This window comes from Schistocerca serialis, chromosome 8 (assembly GCF_023864345.2).
Source record: "Schistocerca serialis cubense isolate TAMUIC-IGC-003099 chromosome 8, iqSchSeri2.2, whole genome shotgun sequence".
In the NCBI taxonomy this organism is placed as follows: domain Eukaryota; kingdom Metazoa; phylum Arthropoda; class Insecta; order Orthoptera; family Acrididae; genus Schistocerca; species Schistocerca serialis.
The window spans coordinates 481,191,293-481,216,509 of NC_064645.1; the positions used below are offsets into that span (position 1 = coordinate 481,191,293).

Below are 25,217 nucleotides of genomic sequence, written 5' to 3' on the forward strand. Positions count from 1 at the left end.
ATATTTGTGGATGTAATGGGTAGTATACAAATGACTGACTGTAAAGTATGTTATGAGTAGGCTGTACTTAATATTATCAGATCACTCCTATCTTAGTTTTGCCGTTAAACTGCAAAAGTAACAGTGATGAAAGGATAAGACTGCTTTACCAAAAGAACGTATAGAACCACTTTAAAAAATGGAGTGAGAGGCATTTATTGTGAATAATTGTCGAGCAATATTTGATCCTAGTGTCAGAATTTAGAACTTAGATAAATTACTTTGTTCATGTTTTGCTGTATGTTGTGTTTGTGTTTCTTAGTTTTGTTCATATTAAGTGTGAAATGCTAGAGGCAAACGTACTAATACAGAGTTGAGTATCACATTTGTTTTTCTCTGTACTGATTGTAAATTTACATAGGACTTACATTGTCTTTTAAATATTAGTAAATATTTAATTTCACAGTTGACTATATTAGCTCTCTGCAGCAGTATGGGAAATTTTTCACTGGACACACTGTAACCATGTATGTTTGGAACATTTCTGATAATTTAACATATAAAATTTGTATCTTGTTACAAGATGTCTTTTTAACATAATTAAAACACAAGTAATGAACTGGAAAATTATTTGTGTTTTAGTTTGTTACATATAGTGTTTCTGGTGTGACAGTTTAATGATGAATGTTAGTAATACGATAGAGGGAGAGTCATAGGACTGATAAAAAAAAAAGGGTAAAGTGAAGGTAACCATTCATGATGCAGATATAAACTCGTGCTCATAAATTAAGGACAATGCTGATACATGGTGAAACAACATTCTGGTGGGCAGTTTGTGGGTTTAAATCACCTCGGGGTATGACCATGCGGTGCATTTGACCTGCAGTCATCGCACGGTGGCGCTGGCAGCAGTCCACATATGCAGAGGTGTGTTGGTGCATGTCAGAGTACGGTGCAGTGAGTAAGTGTGCAGACGCTTTTAGAAGTGTTAATGGTGACTGTCTGTCGAAAATGGCTCAAAGAACACACATTGATGACGTTATGAGGGGTAGAATACTAGGGTGACTGGAGGCTGGTCAAACACAGCAGGTCATAGCACGGGCCCTCCATGTGCCACTGTGTGATCTCAAGCTTAGGGCAATGATTCCAGCAGACAGGAAATGTGTCCAGGCACTACAGTACGGGATGTCCACAGTGTACAACACCACTAGAACACCGATATCTCACCATCAGTGCCTGCGGACAGCCACGGAGTACTGCAGGTAGCCTTGCTTGAGACCTTACTGCAGCCACTGAAACAGTTGTCTCCAGACACACAGTGTATAGACAACTGAACAGACATGGTTTATTCGCCTGGAGACTTGCAAGGTGCATTCCACTGACCCCTGATCACAGGAGAGCCAGTAAAGCCTGTTGTCAGGAACACAGTACATGGTCATTGGAACAGTGGTCCTAATGTTTGCTTTAAAGTAGTTGTCACTTGACGTTTGCACTGTGAAATTGTGGTGTTGTCACGTCAAGCACTGGCTGGAGGCAGCCGCCTCAGCGCATTGCAACCCCCAGCGATAGAAAATCATTTTAAAGCCTGTATCTCCTACAAAAAGTAAGTAAAAAAAATTTCAAACCCACATATGATGTGTATCTCTACAGTGTCTCTCAATCTGTCATATCTATTCTTAATTTTAATTAGGACAAGAGTTACGTTAATTTGTTTGAAACCATTTAAATTCTCGATTTCGCAAACAGCTTCTAACTTACCACGTCATTACTGAAAAACTATTGGTGTCACAGCAAAATATTTTTTTTTTACTGTTCATTACCAAAATAATGCACTCGGCAAAGAATCCGTAAAAGTTTTTGTAGTGCATTATGTTTCCTGTATATAAATTTCTGAAAACAGCATTTTTAAGTAACCCTATCAGTACTGAACGCGAAACAAGTATGACGTTTGAAATCTCTATCTCCTCCAAATATTACGTAAATGTTTTGAAATTTATGTACAGTATCGGTCTTAGTGGTATCTATAAGCATATCAAATATCTTTTCTTAATTTTAATTAGGGACGTTGTTCCATTAACTATTGAAGTCTGAGGAATTTTCGTGTCCGGAAAACTTTTCCTTTAGATTGCAAATCTCTAAAACTATTACACACATTGAATATCATCTTGGTGTATATACAAAATGAAATTGAATTAAAAGTCAGTCTAACTTACTGTAAGGAGATGACGAGAGCTGGCCAAACAGTATTTCTTAGTCTCACAACAAGAATAAGAATTAATCAAAATAAATTCACAAACACAAGATTTAATGGCAGTAAGTACACTACACACTAATCAGACAATGCGGAAACACCACTTAATTCAGAATCCGAGTCAGTGGAACTATCCGTGTCGCTGCTTGTATTGACAGATATAATCGAGTCTTCGACACTTTGTTGTAAGACACCTTCGTTGTTCCATGCGTCCTGTATCACTACTTTCACGTGATGCACTACCTTCTGCCAGTCTTCCAATGTCACAATTTCAACTGCCTCTTTCAAAAGGCGTTCTACTTTGGTTAATGTGAATTTCTTATTTTCTGCAGCAATATGCCGTTTAACCTGAGCCCAAATCAGCTCTGTTGCATTGAAATGGCAATGGTAAGGAGGCAATCTGAACACTTTATGCCCGTATTTTTTTGCTACTTCACCCACAATGTAAATCTGGTTCTTTGGCTTGTGTTGCGATAAAAGTTCTAGTAATTCTGCCCTTATCAAATTACTGTCGAACTGTACCTAATGTTTCTGTAACCAGCTAACAATGTCGTTTTTCTTTGTTGCCTTTGTGGGTGCTTTATCTTGTATTACTGAGTGATAAGGAGCGTTATCCATAACCATGATAGCTTTTTGTTAAGTTCTGGAGCACACAGTCTTCAAACCATTTCACAAAAGTATTGTGGTTCATCTCTTCGTGGTAGTCGGAGGTCTTATTTGAACTGAATAGCTGCAGACAATTTGAAATGAAACCTTTTTCCTCTGCCGATCGGAGCTGCCATACGACCGCTGATGGTACCATCTGTCCAGCCTTTTTTTAAACTGTGTCCTGCATTCACCCGCGTTTCATCAAGCCAAACGATATCATCTGAATTTGTCCTCACTAATTCTCTAAGAAAGCAGCATCGCCGGCTGCAATATCTTGGCGTTCCATTTGTAACTTTCTGCCGGAGATGGATTTATAGTGGAATCCTAACATTTTCATGACTCTTAACAAAGACGATTTACTCCTCTGAAACAGGTCAGCCGCTTGAGGGTAGCATGTAGTTTTTTGAGTGTTGGATACTCCTTCCTCGAATAAAATGGGTATATTTGACGATGAATGGCATATTCCTTAAAAAGAGTCAAGTTTTGTGACCCTCTTCTCTAGTCGCCTCTTTTTCCCAGGTGTCTCCAATTTAGAAGATCCACTTGAGCCTTCTTTCATGAATTTCTCCTTGTAGATTCTTATTACTGATTGTTCGCTAACTTGCAGAGCAGCTGCAGTTCGCTCCACCACCTTATCCAAAGGAACGAGAGGCCCTCCTGCATCCCTCTCTCTCTCTCAAAATACTCCCTTAAGGAACACACGTATTCATGCGCCTGACTGCGTATGACGCCATGTCTGCCAGTTTTTGGAGTTTTCCGAGGAGTGTGTGGCCTTGGCCTCCCTCTCTTGTGACTGCTTTCATCAGACATCCTAAACACACGAAGCTACAAGTCACTCAGATCTCTCACCCGCACGTCTACAATGGCTCGCTGAGGACTGGCTGGCACAATGCCTTAGTCAGCTCAGCAGAGCGAAGTGGCAACGCAGTGGCAGCCGACAGTGCCGGCTGCGGTTGGTTTATTGGTGGCGGGAGCCCTGCAGCCCGTTGCCTGTCAAGTGACAACTAGTTTAAATAATAGTATAGGCTATGTTCATCGACGAGTCCAGGTATAGCCTGAACAGTGATTCTCACGGGTTTTCATCGGGCGTGAACCAGGAACCAGATAACAACCCCTTAATGTCCTTGAAAGGGACCTGTATGGAGGTCGTGGTTTGATGGTGTAGGGGGGACTATGATAGGTGCACGTACACCCCTGCATGTCTTTGACAGAGAAACTGTAACAGGTCAGGTTTAGCGGGACGTCATTTTGCACCAGTATGTCCACCATTCAGGGGTGCAGTGGGTCCCACCTTCCCCCTGATTGATGATAACACACGGCCCCACCGAGCTGCCACCGTGGAGGAGTACTCTGAAACAGAAGATATCACACGAACAGAGTGGCCTGCCTGTTCTCCAGACCTAAACCCCATCGAGCACGTGTGGGACGCTCTCGGTCGACGTATCGCTGCAATTCTTCACACCCCTGGGATATTTCAGGAGCTCCAACAGGCACTGGTGCAAGAATAGGAGGCTGTACCCCAGCAGCTGCTCGACCACCTGATCCAGAGTATGCCAACCCGTTGTGCAGCCTGTGTACGTGTGCATGGTGACCATATCCCATATTGATGTCGGGGTACATGCGCAGGAAACAGTGGCGTTTTGTAAGACATGTGTTTCGGGACGGTTTTCTCAACTTATCACCAATACCGTGGACTTACATATCTGTGTCGTGTGTGTTCCCTATGTGCCTATTCTATTAGTGCCAGTTTTGTGTAGTGCCACATTGTGTGGCACCACATTCTGCAGTTATCCTTAAATTATGAGCATGAGTTTAGAAATAAGAGGCAAATGCTACAAGTGCGTTTTCTTCCCTGTCCAAGCCTGCTCTCATTGGTGCCATGTACCTTTTATCTATTTTTGCTGCACCTCCCTGCTCTACAACCCTTCTCTATAGCCTCCCATCATCCACAATTCTCTTCGGCCCTCCCTATCCTCTTCTTAGTTCTTCTGATCTGCTCTACACAGCACACCCTCTCTCCCAGGATGGCAATTACATGAATAAGTAATATAAAAGTATTTCTAATAAATTTGCTCTAATAAATCCAGTATTTTATGCAAAGCCTAACGGAGATTACTTTACGGGTAGCCCTCACACGTATGAAAGTGGTTAGTTTGCAGTGTAACTATATATATTAAAGGGAGATGAGCATTGTCGATATGTGGCTGTTATAGTGGATCAATCAGAGAGCAACCTCTGGGGCCCTTGAAACACCCTGATTATATCTGGCTTATCCAAATAATGCAGGGTCCTGTCCGAATTGATCTTTATTTCCCAAGGTTCATGTGGGATTCCTATGAAGCCTATAAATTCAACCAAAAACACTCCCTGTAATTTGAGCGGTTTGGAGTTTTTTCACAGTTAACCAACTGGAAGTGCTCAGGTGATTTGTGTGTCTAAAAAAGTTTGTGAGGTTAACGAAGTAAACACTAGTAAATTACATCTGTTATGAATTTTCTTTTCAATGCTGAACAAAAAGAAGGCACTTTTGGAAAGAAGAGGGGGGTCCCTCTTCTACATTAATAAACAGTTAGATGAACTTGCAAGGCCCTTAACTGAAACAGCTTTGAAACAATGTACTCCTATTTTAGGCATAAAGAGCTTCCCAAGTAAGCAAACTCTGAAAATGAAAATCACTTGGTAAGTACCTGGTCAACAGTGAGCTGAGAACAGCTACAAATGATAGTAAAATTTGTCGTATTGTAGAACATTATACATATTTCAGTCTTTCCGTGTCAAACCAACACAGCTGCGAACTGATCATCTCTGATTTTCATCACATTTGGTGTGTTCATCGCATGCGACTAGAGAATGAAAAATGCTAAATTTCAGAATTGCAGCACAAGTATGACAAAAGTTATAGCCACATAAAATTCTGAAAAAATGCCGAATTCAACAAATGCTGCAGACAATATATGTATATATATTTGCGTCTTGATGTTCATTACACAACATAGTAAAAAATGAAATTGGGCTGACATTAGGATATACCAATTAATATGTGATACAATTAAGCAATACAGATTGTATACAGACTGCAACAAAATGTCATAAAGCGCTGAAAAGCTTATTAATTGTTAAAAAGGTTGGTGCAGTAGCAACACACAGTAAGGCAGCAAGGTGAACAGGCATTTGGAATATGCAAGGTAAGAGACTATGACATCTGACCTTCAGTGACATAAAATATGACACTAGGTGGTTATAACTAAAGTACAGTTACTCAGAGAGATCCAATGTTGGCTTTAATTATCACATTCCAGCAAAAATTCATAGATATTCAAATGTGTTAGTGCCAAAGTGATTTACACTGGACAAAATTAGTTCCAATTTTGGCCATCAGGTGCAAATCTGATACAAAAAAGACGTATATAAATACCTCTGGTAATCCACCAAGGACCATGGGGGAGCAGCCTGTCGTGAAGTACTCAAATAGTGATAACTGAAACCAACAGCTATATTGTAATCCAGTGTTGCTTATTCAAAACATGCTACCAGTTTTGATGCCAAAAAGCATCATCTTCAGGTCTCTGTTTATGGAAACATACATAGCATGATAGAAAAATATAAGAGTACAGACAACAAAGATCACCATTTATGACTAAATGAGGATAAATCATATCAAAAAATTACTATTGAGGAACCCACATGTACAATGAATTACACCAGCAAAGCAATTGGTACACCAATCAAACACTGTCTGGATTTCTCACTATGTGAGAGTTGTAGATATACTGCAGAGTGGCATGGGAAGCAAGTATCTTGATGATAGCAGCAATACCATCACATGGTCCTTTGTCAAGTGATGTGGTAGAGAAGTGCCACTTCACACAATCACTCTGATGAAAAGTTATGGTTGCAAAACTCTCGCAGTTCTTACATTAGACTGCAGTGCCATCTGGGAATTAATAAATGTACTTGGGTGTTCTATGGAAATGGGATATCATGAAGTCAATCAAATGACTCAAAAGACTAACATTCACAGTGGCATGTTTAAGGTTTTCTGATATGATATGTGATCAATTGCACAGGTTGCTGGCCGTATATAATAACAAACGGATGAACGGTGGCCTGTGCCCTGCTCCAGTGAAACCACTGTACCTCATCCTGCAGGACAATTGCACAATTTTCTGCTAAATCACATACAACAAAGTATTCATTGTGACAAAGTGCTTCTTTCGGGTGTTGTAGATGTTAAGACTGTTTGGTGACTACGAAGGAGAGCAACAAGAGTTTTTTTAATTTATTGCCGAGGTTTTTCAAGAAGTCTTCCACAGGACATGGACATGTCCACAGTTTGTGTGTTATGTCATCAATTCCATTTTTGTCAAACATCTCTTCTAGGTATGTCATGAAAGGGTGTGTATGTGAACAGTTCTCATATGCAGTTCTCATGTGTGGGGGGGGGGGGGGGGGGTCGTAACTGGCAGAATATCGATAATTGTATTAATCCTGGATGTTTATCATTGCTTGATGCACCATATTCCAATTTCCAGACACCAGTTGTTTTGTTTTGGTTTATGAATCCTGGAACCAGTTTTCTTGACAGACGCAAAATCCTTCGTCCCAGGCCATCACCAGCTTTTATCTTCCCTGTTATAGAATTTTATCACGCAGTTCACAGTGTGTTCACCTAGAACACGTGTAGGTATCATATTAGGAACGGCGATGATATCACATTCTTTGACCAACTGTTTCGCTTTTCTCTTCAAATAGTTTGAGGCACCAAATTCAGTTTCAGTCCTTCGAGTGGTCCATCTTTTTGGAAGAAGTATCAGCATCTTCTTTCAGCTTGTGTCGCTAGTACTGAATTATAACTTCAGAGCCCACATTTGTTTCTCCCTCTGTACTTTCTACCACATTGAATATATATTTACTTTGGAATACAACAGGCACTTTCTCAAACTTTTTTTGTGCTTATATTTCCTCTCTCAAGTCTCTTCTTTTTCATTGGAGGCTCACCAGAAGATACCAGACTGTTATTTAATGGAAAAAAGGAATATTTGGGGCTACAAATGTGTGTAAATCATCAGAGGAGCTGTGCAGGTTTGTGATTCGTATCTGTTTCAATGTAGCTGTTTAACCCAAATGCTCTTCTTCTGTGTTAATTATTTTCTACATTGTTCACACATTTTGTGGTCTGTCATTATGCAACTGATTGCATAAACCCTCTGCTTTTCGACTTTATGTAGACTTTCCTTGTATCTATTGTGTCCATTGTCCCTCAAGGGATTACAGCAATACATGATTCTTTCAAACTCCACCTTCATCTGGTACATTTGTATAGTCGTGACACCTTTTGCTACAACTTCCCCCATACATGTAGCATCAACATTGCCTTCCAAGCTTTGGAAGCAAACACTTCACTTACACGATTTCATATCTTGTCACTTACTTTCAGGTAACATGACTTAATAACATTTGTGTGGCCTTACCACATTATTGGTTATATAAGAATGCTTGCTATTGGCCTGTTCTCCTTGTTACATTATTATGTATTGCTATTACAACACCTTTTTAACAGTTAACACATTTTTCAGTAATTCAAGTCATTTTGCTGCAGTCTTCATACAATTTGTATTACTTTATTGTATCACACAGCTGTGCATATCAGTGTGTCCTAGTGTCATCCCAATTTGATTTTAAACTATGTTGTTTAGTGTACAATGAGAAGTAAATATATTTTTGCCAGTAGTGTTGGAGGTGACACATTTCAAGATATTTAAAACCAAAGGTCAAGATTAATGACCTTAATTGTGAGCATTGTTTGAATGTGGTCATGTTGCACATCATTTGAAAGCTTGTTCCCAGCCCTTTCCCAGATTGCCCATTTCACATTTCTGTCTCCATTAGAACAGGAGTTAAAGCTGTTTTCGCCTGCAGTGTCTGTCAAATTTTCAGAACCTTGGGAGGCAACTACTTCTGATGTTTATATTCTACAATTCTGAAATTTGGTGTTTTTCATTATATCGATATGTGCAAAGAACACACCAAATTTGATAACAATCAGAGTTGGTCGAGTTGAAAATTTCACTTTTCTGAGGTGACTCGACATGGAATGACCCATTTACAGGAAATAGCTTAGCTTCTACAAGGATGGACAGCCGACGGATAACTGAAGTGGGAAATAGTATGAAAAGGGTAAATAGAACACTAGAATAGACTGCTGGTTTTAACATATCAAAGTGCATTTCAGTTTGTTTTATACACTTAATACTTTTTGCATGCAATATTACTTGCTCACGCAGTTAGTGTATCCACAATTTTTTCATTCATCATGTGCTGTCGATCCCATCAAGAAGCAGGAACTTCATGGATGTGGAATGAGTCGAGGTACACATGAATGAAAGACATCAAAAATATAGAAACTTTAATCTGAATACTGTATTAACAGTGAATAAGCTCACTAGACAAAAACTTAGTCACTGCTACATAAATCGTTACAAGGCTCATTTAATACCATGTAATCCCATCCCAGGACTTGATAACCACCTGTTTTGGTTAGGAAGTGGATCTTCAAGGTTGTTCTGGTACTTTGCATTCAGGTTAAGCCACTCACTGATGACTTGATCACTCAGTTCCACCACATTGTGGGTGTGCTGATGTTTGTATTTTACCTGTTCCAACATGTCCCACAGATTGTCTATGGTGCTCAAGTCAGGTGATTTTGCAGGCCAGTTGAGATGTAATAGGGTGGGAGAATGTTCAGACAGCCAGTCAGATATTCTATAGCCCAGTGAACTTGTCATCTTCACGTGCCTGTGTGAACAATGGCCTCTTGTGAGGTGACCGACTCCAAATGTTTGTCGCAAGCAGTTCCTGTCACAGTGTTCTCTTGCTAATAGACTGGGATGCACCTTCATTCACCACCTGCAGCAATATCTGTCAGGTTTGGAAGCAATTTTGATTCATGGACCGTGAAATGCATTTCTGCTCGCCCTCAATCGGGATATTTTTCCGACCGCAGTTCTGACGACGTGTTTCATGACCAGGTGCGTTACACAAGTACTTGTAGACACGTTGAACAGTCCACCATGAAACTCCAGCAAATGCAACAACTTCTCACACTGTATGGCCATGGGCAGGGCCAAACACAGTTGCCTCTTTTTACTACTCTGTCATGTTTTTCAATTACCCATGTTTATGTACAGTGTCCACTGATCACTACTGCCTTATACTCAGGTAGAGTCAGTGCACTCACAGTAGAGCAGGTGACTCGGTAACTGCGCCATCTGCAAAAGCTTAATGCTTGATCTGTGCATGCGCAATGAGGTGACAAAAAATTTGTCATGTGATTTTTTTTTTTTGACATGTGTCATGTGCTCTAATCAAATAATTGGCATCTGTATATTATGAGACAAGTGAATTGCAATTAAAAGAACTATCGCTATATTGCTCGAGTATATCAGTAAGGAAGCTGTACTTTGAAAAATGCTGCTGCCGCCGCTGTTTTACTATGTAGCTGCTGTTCACCTGCTGTTAGTAGCTCAATGTTTACTTAATTACAATAGTATTTTTCAAAGAAAATATTTTTTACACTACTACTTGTCATACAGCTTTACATAAAACACTGACACTTACCATGTGGCTGACACAGCTTTTCAACCCTGTAATCTAAATGTTCATACAATTTGTAAGAAGAGTAACTAATGTGGTATGTTTTTAATTTTCTTTTTAATTGGTAAGGATTCCCAGTTTTTTGCTTTATGTTAAGCAGGAGCTTGTTGTATATCTTACCAACAGAGTACATATCTCCTTTCTAAACTGTGGACAAGGTCCATGTGAAATTTTGGTGTCTTGCATTGTGACTGTTTGTTATTATCAGCAGCAAAAAACATTATGTAGTAATTGTATTGAGAAATGAGTCTAACAATATTAAGATCTTAAAAAGGCTTATGCAGGGTGAACAGTTAAACATTTTACATAATATTCTTACTCTCACTTCGGCTGAACAAATACTTTATTTACTTTAGGTATGCTGTCCCAGAAGATAATTCCACAAGACAAAAGAGAATGAAAATGTGTGGAATAGCCATTACTCTTGTTTTTAGGTGAACACAATGAGAGATACTGTTGAGGCAGGGCTTCTCAAACTATGCTCTGCAGAACACTGGTATTCCACGAGAAGTGAATAATTGCTCTGCAAAAACTGTTAATAACATGGTGTTTTTTTTTTCTTTTTTACCTTTTGACATTTTTTCTTTTTTTAAATAAAGTTTTATACAATTTCCGTGTTATTAGTTATGATTAAAAATTGAAGTAACCGCTGAATAAAACTAGTTTTCTCATTTTTTTAAAAAAATTATTAACCTTCTAAATAAACAAGGTGTCCCATCAAAATACCAGGATTGTGGAAGTGTTCTGTCAAAGGAAAAGTTTGGGAATCCCTGTTCTAAGGAAGTTACACACTGAACTGAGTTACTTGATTGGGTTATCCCTATCATGACTCCATTTTAACTTGTTATTTGTAAAGGTATAGCTGCTTGTGAAATATGCGATTTATCTGATCAGTAAGTAAGTTCGTAATATTGTACTCTAAGTTCATGCACCAGTTGTACCGGTAACCATCCTGTATGTAGAGAATACCAGGTTTCCCTCAAACAAGTTGCATTGCTCCTGTTGGTCATATTGGTCTAGTCCAAGGCAAACATATACACCTTGTGTTCTGTTTTGAGGGCACCCTGGTTGGTTTTGTGCCTCTACTATATTGCCCAGTAACATTATAGATGAGGCTATAATATTCAGGAACACTTAAGACTTTGGCTATCAAACAGTGGAAAGTCCAGGATGAAATGACTACAATATTATGAAAAGGATTGATTGCTACTCATCATATAGCGGAGGTGTTCAGTCGCATACATGCACAACGAAAAGACTACCACACATTTAAGCTTTCAGCCAAAAGGCCTTCTTCCAAAGTATTCATACTTCGGAAGAAGGCCTTTTGGCCGGAAGCTTAAATGTAATGTCTTTTCATTGTACCTGTCTATGACTCATCTCCTCCTCTAAATGGTGAGTAGCAATCTATCCTTTCCATAATATTGTTAACACTTTGACTATATTTGTTATAATTGTAGCATCTAATTTTAGTAAAATCAATATTTCTTATTTTTTCTAATTTTTGACATTGCTTAGTATGTTTATGGCTATAGTATGCACATAAACAAGATAAAAAATGAAGGTGTGGCATTTGCAGCATGACAGGTAAGCAGGATGGTTAAATGCTTAATATGGGCAAGAATGAAGTTTCAGGGAAGACACTGTAGTAAAGATTTCATGAGGCAGAATGGCCTTTTGTGAAATGACAAAGCTGTTAACAATATAAACATTGAGATAAGAAAATGCTTAATGAAAAACTGAGTCTCAAGCACAGCACAATATGGGTGTAAAGAGTGATGAAAACAGAAATGAAAACATTAGAAACCTTTGAAAAGTAATGTTAGAAGATACTGTTGAAGATCAGATTCACCATGCAAGGAATGAGAACATTATGCAGAAATTCAATGAGAAAAAATGCCTGTTAAAGAATATAACAAATCAGAGGAAGAGAATGTTAGAGATCATGCACTTTAAACTATTGGAAGGTGTTCTGTAGGAAAGATACGAGCATGTAAGGTGTGGTGTGGGATGCAATAGGTGTATTGAAATGAGGAAGTTTGCTGGAGAGTGACAGGACTACAGTTCTGCATCAAACTGACCACACAGATGATGACCAGAACATAATAAGGCAATGGACACTATATTAAAAAAAAAGTAACATTGCCTCTAATTCCGAGGTTCTTTTGCTTTACTAGGTGTGATCTTACAGTAGTGTGTGCATCATAGCCTTCCTCTAACCTGTGAACTTACTCAGCCAGTTGTAGGGGGACCTACAGATTAATGGGGATTCAAACTATGGTGCAACTTGGTAGTTATCACATCAACACAATATTGCCAAAGGTGAAAGAAGTACCAACTGAAGAAACAAGTGCTAGGAACACCAGAGGATTGCATCCTGCACCTCTGGATTTGTGGTCTTGAACAGAGCCATCACCATAAGGTTTGCAGGAGAAACAGTGCTTATCCTGGGCTTTAATGACATTAATACTGTAAGACAATCTCTATAATCTTGTTTCCACTTCTGGGCAGTAAGACACGGTGACAAAGGCATTGTAGTTGTATTCAGGGCCAGTTCGAGAACATTTATCCACACAAGTGACTTATCATTTGGTGTCCCACCCTTCTCCTCTTTTCCTCATACACTTTTCAGCAATGTTAGTACTAATTTAGATACGCACTGTATGCAAATATTGCACTTGGCATGGTGCCCAAAGCAGCTGCTTCTAATTGTGAGATCTCCTGTATAGAAATCTTACAGCCGTAGTTCCTCTGTCACTTTCCTCAGCTTGGGTCTTAAATTGCCCGCAGTTGTATTCAAGAAGAGCATGGCTCCAGTCCACATTGAGCAATGCTTCCTTAGATTCCTTGAGCCATTATGACAAATCCTGGACTGCTACCTTTTTTGGAGATGGGGATAATTTCTTTTGCTACATTTGTCCAGTTGAGATTGTACCCTATCTCATAATGTTGATGTTATTAGTAGGTTAGATTTTTGCTCTCTTACTTCTCTTCTCCCACCTTCTTCTCATTGTAAGAACATGAATTATTTTACATGAGACACTATTCAATAAAAAAATTGTATTTATCACACTAATGAGAATTTTATAATGCACTATTGCAGAGAGATTTGTGACTTTTTTTGTCTCGAACAGAACAGAAAGTGAAAAGGTGATAACAACATCACTTTTTAAAAAAAACCTGAGAGTGAAATCTTTCATCCATTAACATGAAACTGCTATGTTTTGTAAGTGAACATTTCAAGGGTTTCTTATACCCGAAACTATCTAGTTAATATGAGCTTAGATACCAAACAGCAGCAGAATGTGACTGACTTCACCAAATTTTGGACAGTGTGAAAACGAGTTCTCACATATCTGTGTTTATTTTGTAGAAACAATCCTGGCCATCAAATGTCATTAACAACAGCAACATTGTTACTGACAACAGTTATTTTTAGTCCCATACTGTGTTGCAATTTAGGTGAAGTTCATATTAATGTGTTGCTGTTTGTCCCAGATAATTTACACATGACGCTTTTAGGTTCAATTTAGTTCCAAGAAAAACCATAAGGTGCAGTGGAATTCCAGATTCAGAAAGTACACGTTTTGGCCAGTATTCTTTAAAATCCGTCAATGTACAAGGTTTACAACTTTGATTCCGCCGTTTGCCGATAGGTGGTGACAACGGTAAGTAGCGGTCAAAAGAAACTGATCGCAGACGTCATGCAGTTAGCTTGGATCTCAGTCAACATAACCTCATTCAAACATTAGTTGATTTGTGTCTGCATCATAAAGTTGTTCTTGATTGAAAATGTCGGTTTACAAGCCTAATTCCCATCATTTGTGGGAGGTGTTATTCTTTTGTTTCAGTATGAAGAAAACAGTGGCTGAGTCTCATCGAGTGCTCTCAAGTACATATGGTAAGGATGCTATTAGTGAAAGAATGTGTCAGAGTGGTTTCAACACTTCAAGAACGGTGATTTTAACATCATGAACCATGGACCTTGCCGTTGGTGGGGAGGCTTGCGTGCCTCAACGATACAGATAGCCGTACCCTAGGTGCAACCACAATGGAGGGGTATCTGTTGAGAGGCCAGACAAACGTATGGTTCCTGAAGAGGGGCAGCAGCCTTTTCAGTAGTTGCAGGGGCAACAGTCTGGATGATTGACTGATCTGGCCTTGTAACAATAACCAAAACGGCCTTGCTGTGCTGGTACTGCGAACGGCTGAAAGCAAGAGGAAACTACGGCCGTAATTTTTCCCGAGGGCATGCAGCTTTACTGTATGATTAAATGATGATGGCGTCCTCTTGGGTAAAATATTCCGGAGGTAAAATAGTCCCCCATTCGGATCTCCAGGCGGGGACTACTCAGGAGGATGTCGTTATCAGGAGAAGAAAACTGACGTTCTACGGATCGGAGCGTGGAATGTCAGATCCCTTAATCGGGCAGGTAGGTTAGAAAATTTAAAAAGGGAAATGGATAGGTTAAAGTTAGATATTGTGGGAATTAGTGAAGTTCGGTGGCAGGAGGAACAAGACTTCTGGTCAGGTGAATACAGGGTTATAAATACAAAATCAAATAGGGGTAATGCAGGAGTAGGTTTAATAATGAATAGGAATTCGGGTAAGCTACTACAAACAGCATAGTGAACGCATTATTGTGGCCAAGATAGATACGAAGCCCACACCTACTACAGTAGTACAAGTTTATACGCCAACTAGCTCTGCAGATGACGAAGAAATTGAAGAAATGTATGATGAAATAAAAGAAATTATTCAGATAGTGAAGGGAGACGAAAATTTAATAGTCATGGGTGACTGGAATTCGAGTGTAGGAAAAGGGAGAGAAGGAAACGTAGTAGGTGAATATGGATTGGGGCTAAGAAATGAAAGAGGAAGCCGCCTGATAGAATTTTGCACAGAGCACAACTTAATCATAGCTAACACTTGGTTTAAGAATCATGATAGAAGGTTGTATACATGGAAGAACCCTGGAGATACTAAAAGGTATCAGATAGATTATATAATGGTAAGACAGAGATTTAGGAACCAGGTTTTAAATTGTAAGACATTTCCAGGGGCAGATGTGGACTCTGACCACAATCTATTGGTTATGACCTGTAGATTAAAACTGAAGAAACTGCAAAAAGGTGGGAATTTAAGGAGATGGGACCTGGATAAACTGAAAGAACCAGAGGTTGTACAGAGTTTCAGGGACAGCATAAGGGAACAATTGAAAGGAATGGGGGAAAGAAATACAGTAGAAGAAGAATGGGTAGCTCTGAGGGATGAAGTAGTGAAGGCAGCAGACGATCAAGTAGGTAAAAAGAAGAGGGTTAGTAGAAATCCTTGGGTAACAGAAGAAATATTGAATTTAATTGATGAAAGGAGAAAATATAAAAATGCAGTAAATGAAGCAGGCAAAAAGGAATACAAACGTCTCAAAAATGAGATCGACAGGAAGTGCAAAATGGCTAAGCAGGGATGGCTAGAGCACAAATGTAAGGATGTAGAGGCTTATCTCACTAGGGGTAAGATAGATACTGCCTACAGGAAAATTAAAGAGACCTTTGGAGATAAGAGAACCACATGTATGAACATCAAGAGCTCAGATGGAATCCCAGTTCTAAGCAAAGAAGGGAAAGCAGAAAGGTGGACGGAGTATATAGAGGGTCTATACAAGGGCGATGCAGTTGAGGACAATATTATGGAAATGGAGGAGGATGTAGATGAAGATGAAATGGGAGATACGATACTGCGTGAAGAGTTTGACAGAGCACTGAAGGACCTGAGTCGAAACAAGGCCCCCGGAGTAGACAACATTCCATTGGAACTACTGACGGCCTTGGGAGAGCCAGTCCTGACAAAACTCTTCCATCTGGTGAGCAAGATGTATGAAACAGGCGAAATACCCTCAGACTTCAAGAAGAATATAATAATTCCAATCCCAAAGAATGCAGGTGTTGACAGATGTGAAAATTACTGAACAATCAGTTTAATAAGCCACAGCTGCAAAGTACTAACACGAATTCTTTACAGACGAATGGAAAAACTAGTAGAAGCTGACATCGGGGAAGATCAGGTTGGATTCCGTAGAAATACTGGAACACGTGAGGCAATACTGACCTTACGACTTATCTTAGAAGAAAGATTAAGGAAAGGCAAACCTACGTTTCTAGCATTTGTAGACTTAGAGAAAGCTTTTGACAATGTTAACTGGAATACTCTCTTTCAAATTCTAAAGGTGGCAGGGGTAAAATACAGGGAGCGAAAGGCTATTTACAACTTGTACAGAAACCAGATGGCAGTTATAAGAGTTGAGGGACATGAAAGGGAAGCAGTGGTTGGGAAGGGAGTAAGACAGGGTTGTAGACTCTCCCCGATGTTATTCAATCTGTATATTGAGCAAGCAGTAAAGGAAACAAAAGAAAAATTTGGAGTAGGTATTAAAATCCATGGAGAAGAAATAAAAACTTTGAGGTTTGCCGATGACATTGTAATTCTGTCAGAGACAGCAAAGGACTTGGAAGAGCAGTTGAAGGGAATGGATGGTGTCTTGAAGGGAGGATATAAGATGAACATCAACAAAAGCAAAACGAGGATAACGGAATGTAGTCGAGTTAAGTCGGGTGATGCTGAGGGTATTAGATTAGGAAATGAGGCACTTAAAGTAGTAAAGGAGTTTTGATATTTGGGGAGCAAAATAACTGATGATGGACGAAGTAGAGAGGATATAAAATGTAGACTGGCAATGGCAAGGAAAGCGTTTCTGAAGAAGAGAAATTTGTTAACATCGAGTATAGATTTAAGTGTCAGGAAGTTATTTCTGAAAGTATTTGTATGGAGTGTAGCCATGTATGGAAGTGAAACATGGACGGTAAATAGTTTGGACAAGAAGAGAATAGAAGCTTTTGAAATGTGGTGCTACAGAAGAATGCTGAAGATTAGATGGGTAGATCACATAACTAATGAGGAAGTATTGAATAGGATTGGGGAGAAGAGAAGTTTGTGGCACAACTTGACCAGAAGAAGGGATCGGTTGGTAGGACATGTTCTGAGGCATCAAGGGATCACCAATTTAGTATTTGAGGGCAGCGTGGAGGGTAAAAATCATAGGGGGAGACCAAGAGATGAATACACTAAGCAGATTCAGAAGGATGTAGGTTGCAGTAGGTACTGGGAGATGAAGAAGCTTGCACAGGATAGAGTAGCATGGAGAGCTGCATCAAACCAGTCTCAGGACTGAAGACCACAACAACAACAACAGACTGGCATAGTGGTGGAAGAGAGAATGTTTTCGAAGATCATAATTGGAGACATTGCTGAGTGAAGCCTCGCGTCAAACTCAAGAAGAATTGGCATGAATAGTGGGAGTAACACAGCAAGCCATTTCAAAACATTTCAAGGCTATGGGCATGATTCAGGAAGAAGGAACTTGTGTCCCGTGTGAACTGAAAGCAAGAGACGTCGAACAGCATTTGTGCGTTTGTGAACAATTGCTTCAGAGGCAAAAACGGAAGGGATATCTGCATCACATTGTGGCCGGGGACGAAAAATGCGTTCATTATGATAACCCTAAACGCAAAAAAATCATGGGGATATACTGGCCATGCTTCCACGCACCGAATATTCACGGCTCCAAGATCATGCTCTGCATTTGGTGGGACCAGCTCGGTGTCGTGTAATATAAGGTGTTAAAGCCAACTGAAACAATCACAGGTGCTCGTTATCAAATGCAATTAATGTGTCTGAGCAGAGCGTTAAAAGACAAATGGCCACAATACAGCGAGAGGCACAATAGAGTGATTTTTCAGCATGATACCGCTCAGCCCCATGTTGCAAAAGAGGTCAAAATGTACTTGGAAATGTTAAAATTGGAAGTCGTACCCCACCTGCCGTATTCTCCAGACATTGCTCCCTCTGACTATCAGCTGTTTAGATCAATGGCGCATGGCCTGGCTGACCAACACTTCTGATCTCATGAAGAAGTCACAAATTGGATCGATTCGTGGATCGCTTCAAAAGATGACCAATTTTTTCGACGTACACTGCTGGAAAGATGGGAGAAAGTAGTGGCCAGTGATGGAAAATACTATGAATGATACATGTATAACGAATTTGTTTCATTAAAGCCTCAAATGTTGGGGAAAAAACAGCGGAAGTAAAGTTGTACACCTTGTATATAATGCAGTCGCACAGATTCTAATTACCTAATTCATCTGCTGTGATGATTGAGTGTGAAGAAGCTGTTACAAATAGCTGACTCATTAAAAATTTATTTTTTATTTTCAGTGTCAAGATACATTAACTCATAAGCCCCTGTATGAACAGTTTTGCCATGTCCATTTCCACATTGGGAAGAGGTTGGGGGGGTAGGCTTAACTGCCCTTGTGCCCTGTGTACATAGAACGTTCAGCAAGCCACTAGCTACCGTGATACTATTTGGGAGTGATGATATGCTGCAGAGTTTTGTTGAAGGCACAATCATCAATTTCCTTCCTGTCTCAGAGCTTGCACTCCATCTCTGGTGTTCTTTTTATGAATGATAAATTTAGCTGCCTGATACAGAAGTCACCACACCACAGAGGTCAAGCAGACAGTGGGTATTTCATGTGCTGCCATGTCTGTGGCATACTCTGAGTACTTTGATGCAAGGAAAAACTGGAGCTGCCATAGACAAAAATGCATTGATGTTGGCTTTCACAGACTTAACAGCAGATAGATGGATGGCAGAGCAGAAAATCAGTCACCAGCCAGTGCTGTGTAACAACAACCGATAATTAGCCATATCATCCAGAAACACCTCCTCACTAAAGGAGACCGAAGGCATCACATCACACATGTACAGTCTTGCCCATAAAATCTGGCCTCGGCCAGTCTCCACAAAGGCTAAGTCTGAGTAGTTCACTTAAGATAGCCAATAAAACCAGCCACACCTCAGAATTATAAGTCTGGCCATACACACAATTTGGCAACACTGTGTGATGCGGAAGTTTCTGGAGGAAATTTTAGCTACTTCTCAAACTGTTAACGTGCTGTGTCAACTCATGGTCTAGTATACGTGTCACAAAATGTGGACACAAAGTCGCAACTTCGAGTCCACTCCTTTCACTATTTTTTAAACCACATTTTGGCTGTCTGCTAAAGATAGCAGTCTAATGGAACCTCAAAGATAATTTGCTTCACTTTCTGAGCCACCAGTAATATCAAAAACTTCCAGAAACATTTCTGCAAAACAGCTCGTGGGTACATCAAAATCAGAATAGTTTACACTCGAGAGTTTTCTCACCCTGCTGCAGCCACTGGCCACCATCCACGCACCACCTGCCACTGCACATCGGACGCCATCGGAGCAGGTGACCGTGGCGAGATGCTGTGAGTGTATTTATCAGCTGTCATTTTCTTGTTTGAAATTCTAGTATTTATCTTGCAGTTGCACATTGGATTTTGCATATTTGAAACTTGCTTAAGCATTGTAAAATAGAGTCACAAGTGGAAAAAACTTCACTTTGGGTTTAATAGGGAGGTGAAGGTAGTGGCATGTTGTGTGTGGGGTGAATGCTTTCAGGCAAAGCACATCAGAAAAAGACTTTTTTGTTTGAAGAAAGATCGTTCTGGCATTGCTGATTTTCAGCATTCTGCCATAACTGATGAACCGCAACCATTTAATCATCTTGTGACAAGCAGCAAGAGAATGCATTTTTTATTTACAGAACAAATATTTCTGTGCTTGCTGTGGGGAGAAGCCACGCAAATAAACTTGTTATCTTCTGATATTTCCATTCAGTAGGAAAGGTTCAGAAGTCAGGTTTACGAGTACTGCATGTTCTAAGTGAAAGGGGTGAGAATATTCCTGCTTGAATGTCATCAGTTTGCTCATTGAGCATTCCTATACAGTACTGTTAGTGCTAACGAGTTATCATCTGCCTATGCTTACTTCCCAACTTCCCAAGAAGAAATAAACGATTGAGCTCTAACAAAGTCATATACATGAGCAAAGGGAAGTGTAAACATAATATTTTTCATCTGATGGCTTTAAAAGCGTATTGTGCACTACCTACGACTCTGCATCTCAGCTATATGGTGAGTAGCAACTTTCCTTTTCTAATATTGTTACATTCCATCCTGGATTTTCTATTGTTTGAGGCACCTTTTGGTCACAATGTAAGAGAAACATCCAACAAAATGCATTGTGTGTTGCTACTATGCAATAACACACTCTGCAGATTTCACAAGCAAACTATCTCGGAGTTTGTTTGGGAAATCATCCCTCATCCCCTTATTCTTGTGACCTTATGGCCTCAAATGTTTACCTCTCCAGCCCCTTATGGAACAGCCATCAAAAAATTCCTTTCAAACGAAAATTCGATTCTGATCTGGTTTGATGGCATCTTTAACTCAGAACCAGTAGGTGTGGAATTGGTAAACTATCTTAGCATTGTCAGACTGTTTTAGAGAATGTGAAAAAATATACAGGGTGTCCCACGAGGAATAGTCAATATGATAGAGATTATCATTTGAAGTAAAAAAAAGTGCTGTAAATGTGAGCTCTAAAACACATACTTCAAGAGCTCAGAGCACTTCTTCATCTTCCATACTGTGAAACCACTGTGAAACAAATCTCCTCCAGTGCAAGCTCTTTGCTATCCATATTTTTGGAGAAGGTAGCGTGGGCTAAAACAAGAAAAAAATGTCAAGTGAATATTGTTGTTGTTGTTGTTGTTGTGGTCTTCAGTCCATAGGTTTGATGCAGCTCTCCATGCTACTCTATCCTGTGCAAGCTTCTTCATTTCCCAGTACCTACTGCAATATACATCCTTCTGAATCTGCTTAGTGTATTCATCTCTTGGTCTCCCTCTACGGTTTTTACCCTCCACGCTGCCCTCCAATACTAAATTGGTGATACCTAGATGCCTCAGAATATGTCCTACCAAGTGATCACTTCTTCTACTCAAGTTGTGCCACAAATATCTCTTCTGCCCAATTCTATTCAATATCTGCTCATTAGTTATGTGATCTACCCATCTAATCTTCAGCATTCTTCTGTAGCACAACTTTTCGAAAGCTTCTATTCTCTTCTTGTCTAAACTATTTATCGTCCACTTTTCACTTCCATACATGGCTACACTCCATACAAATACTTTCAGAAATGACGTCCTGACACTTAACTCTATAATCAATATTAACATATTTCTCTTCTGCAGAAATAGCTTTCCTTGCCATTGCCAGTCTGCATTTTATATCCTCTCTATTTCAACCATGATCAGTTATTTTGCTCCCCAAATAGCAAAACTCATCTACAACTGTAAGGATCTCATTTCCTGATCGAATTCCCTCAGCATCACCCGATTTAATTCGACTACATTCCATTATCCTCGTATTGCTTTTGTTGGTATTCATCTTATATCCTTCTTTCAAGACCATGTCCATTCTGTTCAGCTGCTCTTCCAGGCCCTTTGCTGTCTCTGACAGAATTACAATGTCATTGGTGAACCTCACAGTTTTTATTTCTTCTCCACGGATTTTATTTCTTACTCTGAATTTTTCTTTTGTTTCCTTTACTGCTTGTTCAATATACAGATTGAATAACATCGAGGATAGGCTACAACCCTGTCTCACACCCTTCCCAACCACTGCTTCCCTTTCATGCCCCTCAACTTATAGCTGTCATCTGGTTTCTGTGCAAACCTTTTGCTCCTTGTATTTTACCCCTGCCACCTTCAGAATTTGAAAGAGAGTATTCCAGTCAACATTGTCAAAAGCTATCTCTAAGTCTACAAATGCTAGAAATGTAGTTTTGTCTTTCCTTAATCTATTTTCTAAGTTAAGTTGTAGGGTCAGTATTGCCTCACGTGTTCCAACATTTCTACGGAATCCAAACTGATCTTCCCCGAGGTCGGCTTCTACCAGTTTTTCCATTCGTCTGTAAAGAACTCGTGTTAGTTTATTTTGCAGCCGTGACTTATTAAACTGATAGTTCGGTAATTTTCACACGTGTCAACACCTGCTTTCTTTGGGATTGGAATTATTATATTCTTCTTGAAGTCCAAGGGTATTTTGCCTGTCTCTTACATCTTGCTCACCAGATGGTAGAGTTTTGTCAGGACTGACTCTCCCAAGGCCGTCAGTAGTTCTAATGGAATGTTGTCTACTCCCAGGGCCCTGTTTCGACTCAGGTCTTTCAGTGCTCTGTCAAACTCTTCACGCAGTATCATATCTCCCATTTCATCTTCATCTACATCCTCTTCCATTTCCATAATATTGTCCTCAAGTGCATCGCCCTTGTATAGGCCCTCTATATACTCCTTCCACTTTTCTGCTTTCCCTTCATTGCTTAGAACTGGGTTTCCATTTGAGCTCTTAATATTCATACAAGTGGTTCTCTTTTCTCCAAAGGTCTCTTTAATTTTCCTGTAGGCAGGTAGGCAGTATCTATCTTACCCCTAGTGAGATAAGCCTCTACATCCTTACATTTATCCTCTAGCCATCCCTGCTTAGCCATTTTGCACTTCCTGTCGATCTCATTTTTGAGACGTTTGTATTCCTTTTTGCCTGCTTCATTTACTGCATTTTTATATTTTCCCCTTTTCATCCATTAAATTCAATATTTCTTCTGTTACCCAAGGATTTCTACTAGCCCTCGTCTTTTTACCTACTTGATCCTCTGCTGCCTTCACTACTTGATCCCTCAAAGCTACCCATTCTTTTTCTACTGTATTTCTTTCCCCCATTCCTGCCATTTGTTCCCTTACGCTCTCTCTGAAATTCTGTACAACCTCTGGTTTAGTCAGTTTGTCCAGGTCCCATCTCCTTAAATTCCCACCTTTTTACAGTTTCTTCAGTTTTAATCTACAGTTCATTACCAATAGATTGTGGTCAGAGTCCACATCTGCCCCTGGAAATGTCTTACAATTTAAAACCTGGTTCCTAAATCTCTGTCTTACCATTATACAATCTATCTGATATCTTTTAGTATCTCCAGGCTTCTTCCATGTATACAACCTTCTTTTATGATTCTTGAACCAAGTGTTAGCTATGATTAAGTTGTGCTCTGTGCAAAATTCTACCAGGCGGCTTCCTCTTTCATTTCTTAGCCCCAATCCATATTCACCTACTACGTTTCCTTCTCTCCCTTTTCCTACTACCGAATTCCAGTCACCCATGACTATTAAATTTTCATCACCCTTCACTATCTGAATAATTTCTTTTATTTCATCATACATTTCTTCAATTTCTTCGTCATCTGCAGAGCTAGTTGGCATATAAACTTGTACTACTGTAGTAGGCATGGGCTTTGTGTCTATCTTGGCCACAATAATGCGTTCACTATGTTGTTTGTAGTAGCTTACTCACATTCCTATTTTTTTATTCATTATTAAACCTACTCCTGCATTACCCCTATTTGACTTTGTATTTATAACCCTGTATTTGCCTGACCAAAAGTCTTGTTCCTCCTGTCACCAAACTTCACTAATTCCCACAATATCTAACTTTAACGTATCCATTTCCCTTTTTAAATTTTCTAACCTACCTGCCCGATTACGGGATCTGACATTCCACACTCCGATCCGTAGAATGCCAGTTTTCTTTCTCCTGATAACGACGTCCTCCTGAGTAGTCGCCGCCCGGAGATCCGAATGGGGGACTATTTTATCTCCAGAATATTTTACCCAAGAGGACGCCATCATCATTAACCATAAAGTAAAGCTGCATGCCCTTGGGAAAAATTACAGCTGTAGTTTCCCCTTGCTTTCAACCGTTCGCAGTACCAGCACAGCGAGGCTGTTTTGGTTAGTGTTACAAGGCCAGATCAGTCAATCATCCAGACTGTTGCCCCTGCAACTACTGAAAAGGCTGCTGCCCCTCTTCAGGAACCAAGCATTTGTATGGCCTCTCAACAGATACCCCTCCGTTGTGGTTGCACATATGGTATGGCTATCTGTATCGCTGAGGCACGCAAGCCTCCCCACCAACGGCAAGGTCCATGGTTCATACGAACACAAATGTAGAGACAGCAACACACCATTGACTGCAAAATGTGAACATCCACAGAGAAACTTGGTAAGCTACAAATAACATAAAGTTCCAAATCAAGAAAGTTAATTGTGCACAGAAAACCATATGCCATGGCTGAAAAAGTGAAATTGTAACATCTAACATGAAAGGAGAAGCATTTGTCACTAGAACAGGGAACACAGAATGCTGGCAGTATTGTTTAGAGTAAGTCACCTTAAGGGATAGCACTGCTTTAATGGCCTAAAAAGGTGTTTTTTAACAATTTTTAGGACTGAAGGAACGGTTAGAGAGAAAATCGGGAAATATTACAAAATGGTGACAGTGCAGCAATTCTTGCAAGGCATGTTGAATTTGAGGCGATCTACAGCATGCACTAGAACTGATACCAGTTTGTGTAATTTAGGAATATTGATTTTTGTGGTATTGGTGAGTGTTTGAATGAAGTCACTCAATTTTCACTAAAAAGGACAGTCATTTGTCAATAAATATTTTTTAAATCAACTAATTGAAAATCCTTTACACGCTTCACTTCAAAATGTTGTTTCAAATTTGTGGTTAAATTTTCCAATAAAAAGATTGAAAATTGTCAGAGGTATGATGCATTCAATTTTGAAAAATCATATTCCAAGAAAAATGCATTTGAAGTTTTCAAATGTGTTATAGACATGAACAAATGACAAAATTCTA

General features: G+C 39.7%; 1 protein-coding gene across 3 annotated transcripts in view; it reads left to right on the forward strand.

The window, feature by feature from the left end:
• The window catches only part of LOC126416176 (protein arginine N-methyltransferase 9-like), a 126,551-nt gene that overhangs the window by 2,077 nt on the left and 99,257 nt on the right, over positions 1–25,217 (forward strand). The gene's annotated exons all lie outside the window — the stretch shown is intronic.